This window comes from Mya arenaria, chromosome 5 (assembly GCF_026914265.1).
Source record: "Mya arenaria isolate MELC-2E11 chromosome 5, ASM2691426v1".
In the NCBI taxonomy this organism is placed as follows: domain Eukaryota; kingdom Metazoa; phylum Mollusca; class Bivalvia; order Myida; family Myidae; genus Mya; species Mya arenaria.
The window spans coordinates 16,376,791-16,390,738 of NC_069126.1; positions in this window are offsets into that span (position 1 = coordinate 16,376,791).

Below are 13,948 nucleotides of genomic sequence, written 5' to 3' on the forward strand. Positions count from 1 at the left end.
ACACTCCTATCTGTCTTCTTGTCCTGACTGTCTATCACGATGTTTTGTCTGTCTATCACGACAAGACAAACTCCTGTCTGTCTTCTTGTCCTGTCTGTCTATCACGACAATACACACTTCTGTATGTATTCTTGTTGTGTCTGTCTATCACGACAAGTCAAACTCCTGTCCGTCTTTTTGTTTTGTCTGTCTATCACGACAAGACACACTTCTGTCTGTTTTCTGCTTTTGTCTTTCTATCACGACAAGACACACTCCTGTCTGTCTTCTGGTTTTGTCTGTCTATCAGGACAAGATACACTCCTGTCTGTCTTCTTATTTTGTCTGGCTATCAAGACAAGACACACTCCTTTCTGTCTTATTGTTTTGTCTTTCTATCACGACAAGACACACTCCTGTCTGTATTCTGGTTTTGACTGTCTATCACGACAAGATACACTTCTGTATGTCTTCTTGTTGTGTCTGTCTATCACGACAAGTCACACGCCTGTCCGTCTTCTTGTTTTGCCAGTCTATCACGACAAGACACACTCCTGCCTGTCTTCTTGTCCTGTCTGTCTATCACGACAAGACACACTCCTGTCTGTCTTCTTGTTTTGTCTGTCTATCACGACAAGACACACTCCTGCCTGTCTTCTTGTTTTGTCTTTCTATCACGACAAGACACACTCCTGTCTGTCTTCTTGTTTTGTCTGCCTATCACGATAAGACACACTCCTGCCTGTCTTCTTGTTGTGTCTGTCTATCACGACAAGACACACTCCTGTCTGTCTTCCTATTTTGTCTGTCTATCACGACGAGACACACTTCTGTCTGTCTTATTGTTTTGTCTGTCTATCACGACAAGACACACTCCTGTCTGTCTTCTTATTTTGTCTGTCTATCACGACAAGACACACTCCTGTATGTCTTCTTATTTTGTCTGTCTATCACGACATTACACACTCCTGTCTGTCTTATTGTTTTGTCTGTCTATCACGACAAGACACACTCCTATCTGTCTTCTTGTTTTGTCTGTCTATCACGACAATACACACTCCTGTATGTCTTCTTGTTTTGTCTGTCATTCACGACAATACACACTCCTATCTGTCTTCTTGTTTTGTCTGTTTATCACGACAAGACACACTCCTGTCTGTCTTCTTGTTTTGTCTGTCTATCACGACAATACAAACTCCTGTCTGTCTTCTTGTTTTGTCTGTCTATCACGACAATACACACTCCTGTCTGTCTTCTTATTTTGTCTGTCTATCACGACAATACACACTCATGTAGGTCTTCTTGTTATGTCTCTCTATCGCGACGATACACACTTCTGTCTGTCTTCTTATTTTGTCTGTCGATCACGACAATACACACTCCTGTCTGTCTTCTTGTTTTGTCTGTCTATCACGACAATACACACTCCTGTCTGTCTTCTTGTTTTGTCTGTAGATCACGACAATACACACTCCTGTCTGTCTTCTTGTTGTGTATCTCTATCACGACAATACACACTTCTCTCTGTCCTTTTTTTGTCTTTCTATCACGACAATACACACTCCTGTCTGTCTTCTTGTTTTGTCTGTCGATCACGACAATACACACCCCTGTCTGTCTTTTTATTTTGTCTGTCTATCACGACAAGACACACTCCTGTCTATCTTCTTGTTTTGTCTGTCGATCACGACAATACACACTCCTGTCTGTCTTCTTGTTTTGTCTGTCTATCACGACAAGACACACTCCTGTCTGTCTTCTTATTTTGTCTGTTTATTACGACAAGGCACACTCCTGTATGTCTTCTTATTTTGTCTGTCTAACACGACAATACACACTGATGTAAGTCTTCTTATTTTGTCTGTCTATCACGACAATACACACTCATGTAAGTCTTCTTATTTTGTCTGTCTATCACGACAAGACACATTCCTGTATGTCTTCTTATTTCGTCTGTCTATCACGACAATACACACTCCTGTCTGTCTTCTTGTTTTGTCTGTCTATCACGACAATACACACTCCTGTCTGTCTTCTTGTTTTGTCTGTATATCACGACAAGACACACTTCTGTATGTCTTATTGCTTTGTCTGTCTATCACGACAAGACACACTCCTGTCTATCTTCTTATTTTGTCTGTCTATCACGACAAGACAAACTCCTGAATGTCTTCTTATTTTGTCTGTCTATCACGACAATACAAACTCCTATCTGTCTTCTTGTCCTGACTGTCTATCACGACAAGACAAACTCCTGAATGCCTTCTTATTTTGTCTGTCTATTACGACAGTACACACTCCTGACTGTCTTCTTGTCCTGACTGTCTATCACGACAAGACACCCTCCTGTATGTCTTCTTATTGTGTCTGTCTATCACGACAAGACACACTCCTGTCTGTCTTCTTGTTTTGTCTGTCAATCACGATAAGACACAATCCTGTCTGTCTTCTGGTTTTGTCTTTCTATCACGACAAGACACACTCCTGTCTGTCATCTTGTTTGGTCTGTCTATCACGACAAGATACACTCCTGTCTTTCTTCTTGTTTTGTCTGTCAATCACGACAATACACACTCCTGTCTGTCTTCTTGTTTTGTCTGTTTATCACGACAATACACACTCCTGTCTGTCTTCTTGTTTTGTCTGTCTATCACGACAATACACACTCCTGTCTGTCTTCTTATTTTGTCTGCCTATCACGACAATACACACTCCTGTCTGTCTTCTTGTTTTGTCTGTTTATCACGACAATACACACTCCTGTCTGTCTTCTTATTTTGTCTGCCTATCACGACAATACACACTCCTGTCTGTCTTCTTGTTTTGTCTGTCTATCAAGACAATACACACTCCTGTCTGTCTTCTTGTTTGTCTGTCTATCACGACAAGACACACTTCCTTCTGTTTGTCTTATTGTTGTGTCTGTCTATCACGACAAGATAAACCTCTGTCTGTCTTGTTGTTGTGTCCGTCCATCACGACAAGACACACTTCTGTCCGTCTTCTTGTTTTGTCTGTCAATCACGACAAGACATAATCCTGTCTTTCTTCTGGTTTTGTCTGTCAATCACGACAAGACACACTCCTGTATGTCTTCTTATTTTGTATGTCTATCACGACAAGACACACTCCTGTCTGTCTTCTTGTTTTGTCTGTCAATCACGACAAGACACACTCCTGTCTGTCTTCTTGTTTTGTCTGTCTGTCTTCTTATTTTGTCTGTCAATCACGACAAGACACACTGCTGTTTGTCTTCTTGTTCTGTCTGTCTCTCACGACAAGACACACTTCTGTCTGTCTTCTTGTTCTGTCTGTCTATCACGCCAAGACACACTTCTGTCTGTCTTCTTGTTCTGTCTATCTATCACGCCAAGACACAATCCTGTCTGTCTTCTTGTTCTGTCTGTCTATCACGACAAGACACAATCCTGTCTGTCTTCTGGTTTTGTCGGTCTATCACGACAAGACACAATCCTGTCTGTCTTCTGGTTTTGTCTTTCTATCACGACAAGACACAATCCTGCCTGTCTTCTTGTTTTGTCTTTCTATCACGACAAGACACACTCCTGTCTGTCTTCTTGTTTTGTCTTTCTATCACGATAAGACACACTTCTGTCAGTCTTCTTGTTTTGTCTGTCTATCACGACAAGACACACTCCTGTCAGTCTTCTTGATTTGTCTGCCTATCACGACAAGACACACTCCTGTCTGTCTTCTTGTTTTGTCTGCCTATCACGACAAGACACAATCCTGTCTGTCTTCTGGTTTTGTCGGTCAATCACGACAAGACACACTCATGTCTGTCTTCTGGTTTTGTCGGTCTATCACGACAAGACACAATCCTGTCTGTCTTCTGGTTTTGTCTTTCTATCACGACAAGACACACGCCTGTCTGTCTTCTTGTTTTGTCTTTCTATCACGATAAGACACACTTCTGTCAGTCTTCTTGTTTTGTCTGCCTATCACGACAAGACACACTCCTGTCTGTCTTCTTGTTTTGTCTGTCTATCACGACAAGACACACTCCTGTCTGTCTTCTTGTTTTGTCTTTCTATCACGACAAGACACACTCCTCTCTGTCTTCTTGTTTTGTCCTATCACGACAAGACATACTCCTGTCTGTCTTCTTGTTTTGTCTTTTAATCACGACAAGACACACTCCTGTCTGTCTTCTTGTTTTGTCTGTCTATCACGATAAGACACACTCCTGTCTGTCTTCTTGTTTTATCTGTCTATCACGATAAGACACACTCCTGTCTGTCTTCTTGTTATGTCTGTCTATCACGACAAGACACACTCCTGTCTGTCTTCTTGTTAGGTCTGTCTATCACGACAAGACACACTCCTGTCCGTCTTCTTGTTATGTCTGTCAATCACGACAAGACACACTCCTGTCCGTCTTCTTGTTATGTCTGTCTACCACGACAAGACACACTCCTGTCCGTCTTCTTGTTATGTCTGTCTTACACGACAAGATACACTTGTGTCTGTCTATCACGACAAGACACACTCCTGTCTGTCTTCTTGTTTTGTCTTTCTACCACGACAAGACACACTCCTGTCTGTCTTATTGTTTTGTCTGTCTATCACGACAAGACACACTCCTGTCTGTCTTCTGGTTTTGTCTTCCTATCACGACAAGACACACTCCTGTCTTTCTTCTTGTTTTGTCTGTCTATCACGACAATACACACCCCTGTCTATCTTCTTGTTTTGTCTTTCTATCACGACAAGACACACTCATGTCTGTCTTCTTGTTTTGTCTGTCTATCACGACAATACACACTCCTGTCTGTCTTCTTGTTTTGTCTGTCTATCACGACAATACACACCCCTGTCTGTCTTCTTGTTTTGTCTTTCTATCACGACAAGACACACTCCTGTCTGTCTTCTTGTTTTGTCTGTCTATCACGACAATACACACTCCTGTCTGTCTTTTTATTTTGTCTGTCTATCACGACAAGACACACTCCTATCTGTCTTCTTGTTTTGTCTGTCTATAACGACAAGACACACTCCTGTCTGTCTTCTTGTTTTGTCTGTCATTCACGACAAAACACACTCCTGTCTGTCTTATTGTGTGTCTCTCTCTCTCACGACAAAACACTTTTGTCTGTCTCAGTGCTGTTTTGTCTGTCTATCACGACAAGACACACTCCTGTCTGTCGTCGTGTTTTGTCTATCACGACAAGACACATTTCTGTCTGTCGTCGTGTTTTGTCTATCACGACAAGACACACTTATGTCTGTCTGCCCATACCCTCAACCCCTACGCCTCAATCCCCATTTCGATACACAGACATTTCCGATCAATGAATTATGTTGAGCACCAGAATAAAAGTGTATATCGAGAATGAAAAGTTCTACTATAAGGCTGTATATGTACCAAAACTATTCTATGTTTAGCGTCGGGCTTCATTCTGGAAACACCTACCTACCTGACAGGAAATCAGCAACAAAGTTTCTTAATATCAAACAGAACTGACTTATTTAGACAACAAGGGCTTTAATGATAAAGTCATATATATTTGTAGTTCCTTTTCTGATGAGATTTTTTTTCTTTTTCCTTGATTCATTTCATCGTTATCAGCTCAATTAATCTCATTATTTTCGGCAAAATTATGAGTTTTTGTAATTGTTTGTTTTTAGCGATTTAAAAACCGAAAACCTTCCCTCCCATTATGACGTTACACAAAGAAAAAATATGGCACGGTCTTAACTGAAATAAATCCGCCTTCTATTCTTTTCTTAGTCACTGGCTGTGGTTTATCAGCCCACCGTTTATTACTGAAAACTTAGGCCTAAACACCTGTTTCAAATTTATATTGATCAGTTTATTTAATCAACACTTCCATGAGAAATGTTATTGCTTAAATAACAGCCGTACTATTTGGGTTGTTTGTTTGTTATCACAAATTCATAAGTTTTTAACTGTAATTTGTTGACTTAACAAGACTGTAAATATTCCAAAACCGACACATTAAAGCTTTAAAACGTGATTACAAGAAAAAAGTGAAGAGAACTAAAATATATCAAACATCTTAGATCGACAAAAATCGCTTTGAGGTATTAGTGGAATTAAAGAAATATATTTCCAATTGGTACGAAATATACCAGGTGCGAATCAGTCTCAAAGATAACCGCACAAATGCATGCATTGTAAATATGTGATTCTTTAATGAAATTAATGTCTCGAATTAGATTGGCGGATCTCTTATACGTGATAAAATGTCAGCCTTTTGCCCTCCATATGAAAGAAGAAATCTAAACTAACGATGAACATGGCTGTCTAAATATACGTTATAATATATATACATGTTTATATTACATAAATATTGACTGCCTTGAGGGTGACAGTGCATATTGTCAACCGCTGGGGTAAATACTGTCGACCGAGGCGAAGTCGAGGGTGATTGTGCGGTTTGATAGACGAGCCCTGGCGTTTTTAGGATATGTTCGTTAGAAGTGAGGTGTCATAAATAAATACAGAAGCGGCAGTGCCAGACTACTGTGTGATACGCAAACACTTCTTAAGGCAGGGGCGTAGCTGGACCAGAATCGGTGTGCACATTCGGTCTGTCAGGGGAGTTAGGAAATGCTCTCTAAAGTGTGCACTTAGGTGCTTTTTCGGCTGTATATTGGAAAAGAAAAAAGGACACGTACACATGAAAAAGCCAATTACAAGCACTCTAAATAGAAAAAAAACTGGCTAATGTTCTTACATTAAGCATATACCCACTTCACCTTCACTTTTAAAATGTTGTTTTTCCGTGTATTTTTTTTTACTTTTTAAAAATACTATTTTTGAAAATCACGTGCAGGGTTGGGCCTATGGTACTTACGTGGAGCTACGCCAGACTTAATAATGACTTAAATAATGGCGTGCAAACATGCTTGAATGCCTAACACATACACTATATTCTACTGTGGGCGCAAAATAAAGGTTGATGCACAAAATATATGTGTTATTTTTTTAATGCATTATCATGTTTAACGCATTTGACTTAAAGGATATTAACAAAAAATATTACTCTTTATAAATGTTTCTTTTTATAATAGCTACGTGCCCAAACATTCCACAGTTAAAAAAGGCAACAAAAATAGCTATTTTTTGTATCATATCATTAATGCATTTTTTGTTAAATCATTAATCTCAAATGAGTTCAACCGATTATGCATTAAAACGAAGCTTTAAAGCTAAGCGTTATTACTATTGGACAGTGGTATTTGTACCGAGTTAAGTTGTCTAATGTATATGATTGTAAAAAAATACGTATTTGCTTGTGCAGTGTTGTTGTTGTCAATATTAGTTATGTTTATTATTTGTACAAGCTGAACTCTTACATATTGACAGTTTTAACATTTGTTTACCCATAAAACAACACTTTTCGAACGTTAATATGAAAAACTGCTATCTAAACTTTTGTCACTTGAGCCTTGTGTCACTGGTTTCCAGACATTTACGCAAAAATTGGCTAATTCCAAGACAAACATTTATAATGCACCGGTCAATTATAACCACGGCCCTCCCAGGTCCGGGAATAAAAAGTTATCAAAACGGTCAATATGAGAGAGTACTTTAGGCTAAACTTAAAAAAGTATACTTTATTAAAACATTTAAAGAATGTAAATGACGAAATTAACAAGTTTCGATATATTTCTGTATTCAGACGAAGTAGCCTTATGACGTCTAATAAAATATTATGTAACATAACTCTCCCCCAATTTATTGCCTTATTAGGACAAACTTCGAGAGCTGAGTTACGTTAAAGTCACAAGATCTCACACAGATAACCCAGATGGTGAAAATAAAAGCCACTCCATACGATGATAAGGGCCCATCGATGACCCCTTATGATCGCAATCAGCAAACGATTGACTTCTAATATTCCTGTTTGAGAGGCTATTTTGCACCTTTATTTATAACAAAATGATACCTTTATGAGTTATTACGCACCTAGACTTGTCCAAAGTGTCAAAATTGCAAACAAAGTCCACTTGAAGGGTTTTTATTTATTACATGAAATATGGAAAATCTTTCAATAATGGGTTCATAATGGTTGAGTAATGTTCATACCCTAAATTTTACAAACGATGAAAGAACTGGAGCATTTCAAAAGGTCATATATTAACATTAAGGTGACAAGAAACGAATACATGAAACATCAAAAGTGGTATTACCCGGGAGAAAATGTATTATCTTTTGTAAAAAGACGATGAAAATCGACTAATGACAATTTCGCGAATACATGTGAAGGGCAGTAACACATACTTGTTTTTCCATGAGTATTCTTAAAGAAGTCCGTAGCGATATCCCTCCGCCATCTTTAGAACAACCGAAAATTGCAAGGGGTAGGAAAGGGGGTTGTATGACCGGGGATGACCGGTGGGGTGGGGTGATGACCACGTAGGGGTGGGGGAAAAACCGGGGTGGGGATGGGGTTGACCGGGACGGGGAGGGGAGGGGAAGTGACCGGGGTGGGTGCATGATGACAGGGGTGACCGGGTTTGGGGAGGATGACAGGGGGAGACGAGGTTGACCGGGGCTAGGAGGGGCGGGGGGTGACCGGGGTGGAGTCGGGGTTGAGCGTGATTACCCGGGATGACAGGGGTGATGATGGGGGTGAACGGGATGGGGAGGGGGTGACCGGGGTATGAAGCGTGATGACCGGGTGGAGACGGGGTTGACCAGGATATGGAGGGGGTTGACCAGGTTGGGGATGGAGATCGGCGGGGATGACCGGGGGGACGGAGATGACCGTGCTGGTGATGACCGGAATTGACCCGGTAGGGGAGAGGAATAGAATTGTGTCCTACTCCCAATGATGATACATCTATACAAAAAAATGCAACCATCTAATCTATACCATATCCACACACATGTGTTCTCCTTTTCTTTACTGGTCAAACCAGGGAGCTAAAACGTGATTGTTATGTAACTGCTTGATCGAACGTACACATAGACCTTTACTTTAAATATATAGAAGCTGAATTTCTAAAAATGTACCAAGTAGTATAATATATAAGTACCATGCAATGGCAGGCTACTGATTCCATTGTTTTTAGTCCACCTCTCAATCCTCAACTCCCTGCCTTTTGCCACCACATAATGCCTTCCACTGGTCATCACTGCGTCTAGCGGTACCTCGCAAGGTTTATTGACTGTCGGGGTACTACCATTTCCCCTTGCACGACAAGGGTCTGGTTCCCCTTGTTTTAACGTATTTTGTATGAAACGGTCGGGGATTGGACCCAGGACCATATGTACACGAAGCGGACGCTCTACGGCTAGGCCAAGGAACCGTCTAAATACCTCACTTATGTTCCTCACTTAACTAGATTATGGACTGTCTACGCGGAATGTCTATAGATTTCATATGCGTATTAAAGGAACACTTCTGATTCCATAAAAGCTTTTATAGCAGATACAAATGAACAATTTCAGCGATTTACGGGCCGTCGCTTCATTAGAGAATTACTTCTGATTTCTCGGAAGCTTCGCCTATTCGCGCGCCATTTGTTGCGAAAATTAACGACTGAAAACCTTTTACGTGTTAAAGGTCCAAAATACACAAATAAAATGTTAACAAAATTGATTACGCCGCTCTCTCGTGGATTTATTTCCACAGCCATGATTGTACGAAAATTGCTAGATTTACGAGAAAACATTAAATACATATAAAGTAATTGACGTTTACAAATGGTTCCCCGAATCCCGTTCAATCTCGTAAATGGAAATCTCGCGAGTGATTGACAGGTTCACGTGATTTTGGGATATTGATGGCGGGAAAAAGAGACCCAGGGACTCGCTTCTGTTCAATTAATACAAAAATCTCTTTCATTGTGTGAAAATACAGGATATTTAGACGGCAGATAAACTGTCAATTTGTAAATAAGGGCAATTGAGCACATTTGTAGGCACTTTTATCCCTAGACATCATGTAATTAACAAATTTAAAGAAGACCGATGTTCTGTGGGGAGCGCAGTGTCAATCAAATTTGAGTCCTAGTCTGAGAATCTTCTATGGAGGTAATTAAAACGTATGTACACTTCTCTTATCTGGCTGACATATGTCAAAAGAAATTGTCAATTCAAGCCAGCGGTTAGTACCAAAGAAGAAGATAGTGATGGTCCCAGATCGCTTACCTGGGTAATGTGGTTCGACAATATACCATCGAGCTGGAGACCTTTATCAACAATGACATTTTAGTTAAAGTTTAATAGAATGTTTGACTATGCAACCATACAGCAGCTGCGTTTAAAGTGAAGAATCAATTAAAAATACTGTAAACTATCGATTTCTTGGATCATTGAAATTCCTGAATTCGTTAAAATGTACTTTATGTAATGTCTTCTCTTCCTAAATTTCGTAGCAAATTTTAACCAACCTTACAGATGGTACTTTTTCATTGGATATATAGTATGGGTTAACACGATTAGAAAAAAACACACACAACTAATCAACAATCTACCAGAAACTTGTGGTCCGATTTTCGCTGGAATGCTTTCCTGTATTCTGCATTCCAATAAGTACCAGGATCAGTACGAGATACAGGAACAGTTTTAGTAACAGGATTTAAGTAAGTATCATGAGCAGTTTGAGTAACAGGAGCAGTTGGAAGAGCAGGATATGTAAGAGTAGCATAAACAGTTATGAGTTATGGAGGTAACGTGGGCAGTTTGAGCAACAGGACTTATGGAAGTAACGTGAACAGTTTGAGCAACAGGAATTATGGAAGTAACGTGAGCAGTTTGAGCAACAGGAGTTATGGAGGTAACGTGGGCAGTTTGAGCAACAGGACTTATGGAAGTAACGTGAACAGTTTGAGCAACAGGAGTAATGGAGGTAACGTGGGCAGTTTGAGTAACAGGAGTTATGGAAGAAACGTGAGCAGTTTGAGCAACAGAAGTTATGGAAGGAACGTGAGCACTTTGAATAACAGGCGTTATGGAAGGAACGTGAGCAGTTTGAGCAACAGAAGTTATGGAATGAACGTGAGCAGTTTCATCAACAGGAGTTATGGAAGTAACGTGAGCAGTTTGAGCAACAGAAGTTATTGAAGGAACGTGAGCACTTTGAGTAATAGAAGTTATGGAAGGAACGTGAGCAGTTTGAGCAACACAAGTTATGGAAGGAACGTGAGCAGTTTCATCAACAGTAGTTATGGAAGGAACGTGAACAGTTTGGTCAACAGTAGTTATGGAAGTATGTAACGTGAACAGTGTGATCAACAGGACTTATGGAAGTAACGTGGGCAGTTCGAGCAAAAGGAGTTATGGAAGTAACGTGGGCAGGTTGAGCAACAGGACTTACGGAAGTAACTTAAGTTATGGAAGTAACGTGGGCAGTTTGAGCAACAGGAGTTATGGCGGTAACGTGGGCAGTGTGAGTAACAGGCGTTATGGAAGGAACGTGAGCAGTTTGAGCAACAGAAGTTGTGGAAGGAACGTGAGCACTTTGAGTAACAGGCGTTATGGAAGGAACGTGAGCAGTTTGAGCAACAGAAGTTATGGAAGGAACGTGAGCAGTATCATCAACCGGAGTTATGGGAGTAACGTGAACAGTTTGGTCAACAGTAGTTATGGAAGTATGTAACGTGAACAGTGTGATCAACAGGAATTATGGAAGTAACGTGGGCAGTTTGAGCAACAGGAGTTATGGAGGTAACGTGGGCAGTTTGAGCAACAGGAGTTATGGAAGTAACGTGGGCAGTTTGAGCAACAGGAGTTATGATGGTAACGTGGTCAGTTTGAGCAACAGGAGTTATGGAAGTATGTAACGTGGGCAGTTTGAGCAACAGGAGTTATGGAAGTAACGTGGGCAGTTTGAACAACAGGAGTTATGGAAATTACGTGGGCAGTTTGAACAACAGGAGTTATGGAAGAAACGTGGGCAGTTTGAGCAACAGGAGTTATGGAAGTAACGTGAGCAGTTTGAGCAACAGGAGTTATGGAAGTAACGTGGGCAGTTTGAGCAACAGGAGTTATGGAAGTAACGTGAGCAGTTTGAGCAACAGGAGTTATGGAAGTAACGTGAGCAGTTTGAGCAACAGGAGTTATGGAAATTACGTGGGCAGTTTGAACAACAGGAGTTATGGAAGAAACGTGAGCAGTTTGAGCAACAGGAGTTATGGAAGTAACGTGAGCAGTTTGAGCAACAGGAGTTATGGAAGTAACGTGAGCAGTTTGAGCAACAGGAGTTATGGAAGTAACGTGACCAGTTTGAGCAACAGGAGTTATGGAGGTAACGTGACCAGTTTGAGCAACAGGAGTTATGGAAGTAACGTGAGCAGTTTGAGCAACAGGAGATATGGAGGTAACGTGGACAGTTTGAGCAACAGGAGTTATGGAGGTAAGTGGGGCAGTTTGGGCAACAGGAGTTATGGAAGTAACGTGGGCAGTTTGAGCAACAGGTCTTATGGAGGTAACGTGGGCAGTTTGAGCAATAGGAGTTATGGAGGTAACGTGAACGTGATCAATTTGAGCAACAGGAGTTATGGAGGTAACGTGAGCAGTTTGAGCAACAGGAGTTATGGAAGTAACGTGGGCAGTTTGAGCAACAGGTCTTATGGAGGTAACGTGGGCAGTTTGAACAACAGGAGTTATGGAGGTAACGTGAACGTGAGCAGATTGAGCAACGGGAGTTATGGAAGTAACGTGAGCAGTTTGAGCAACAGGACTTATGGAAGTAACGTGAGCAGTTTGAGCAACAGGAGTTATGGAGGTAACGTGAGCAGTTTGAGCAACAGGAGTTATGGAAGTAACGTGAGCAGTTTGAGCAACAGGAGATATGGAAGTAACGTGAGCAGTTTGAGCAACAGGAGTTATGGAGGTAACGTGAGCAGTTTGAGCAACAGGAGTTATGGAAGTAACGTGAGCAGTTTGAGCAACAGGAGATATGGAAGTAACGTGAGCAGTTTGAGCAACAGGAGTTATGGAGGTAACGTGGGCAGTTTGAGCAACAGGAGATATGGAGGTAACGTGGACAGTTTGAGCAACAGGAGTTATGGAGGTAACGTGAGCAGTTTGAGCAACAGGAGTTATGGAAGTAACGTGAGCAGTTTGAGCAACAGGAGTTATGGAAGTAACGTGAGCAGTTTGAGCAACAGAAGTTATGGAAGGAACGTGAGCACTTTGAATAACAGGCGTTATGGAAGGAACGTGAGCAGTTTGAGCAACAGAAGTTATGGAATGAACGTGAGCAGTTTCATCAACAGGAGTTATGGAAGTAACGTGAGCAGTTTGAGCAACAGAAGTTATTGAAGGAACGTGAGCACTTTGAGTAATAGAAGTTATGGAAGGAACGTGAGCAGTTTGAGCAACACAAGTTATGGAAGGAACGTGAGCAGTTTCATCAACAGTAGTTATGGAAGGAACGTGAACAGTTTGGTCAACAGTAGTTATGGAAGTATGTAACGTGAACAGTGTGATCAACAGGACTTATGGAAGTAACGTGGGCAGTTCGAGCAAAAGGAGTTATGGAAGTAACGTGGGCAGGTTGAGCAACAGGACTTACGGAAGTAACTTAAGTTATGGAAGTAACGTGGGCAGTTTGAGCAACAGGAGTTATGGCGGTAACGTGGGCAGTGTGAGTAACAGGCGTTATGGAAGGAACGTGAGCAGTTTGAGCAACAGAAGTTGTGGAAGGAACGTGAGCACTTTGAGTAACAGGCGTTATGGAAGGAACGTGAGCAGTTTGAGCAACAGAAGTTATGGAAGGAACGTGAGCAGTATCATCAACCGGAGTTATGGGAGTAACGTGAACAGTTTGGTCAACAGTAGTTATGGAAGTATGTAACGTGAACAGTGTGATCAACAGGAATTATGGAAGTAACGTGGGCAGTTTGAGCAACAGGAGTTATGGAGGTAACGTGGGCAGTTTGAGCAACAGGAGTAATGGAGGTAACGTGGGCAGTTTGAGCAACAGGAGTTATGATGGTAACGTGGTCAGTTTGAGCAACAGGAGTT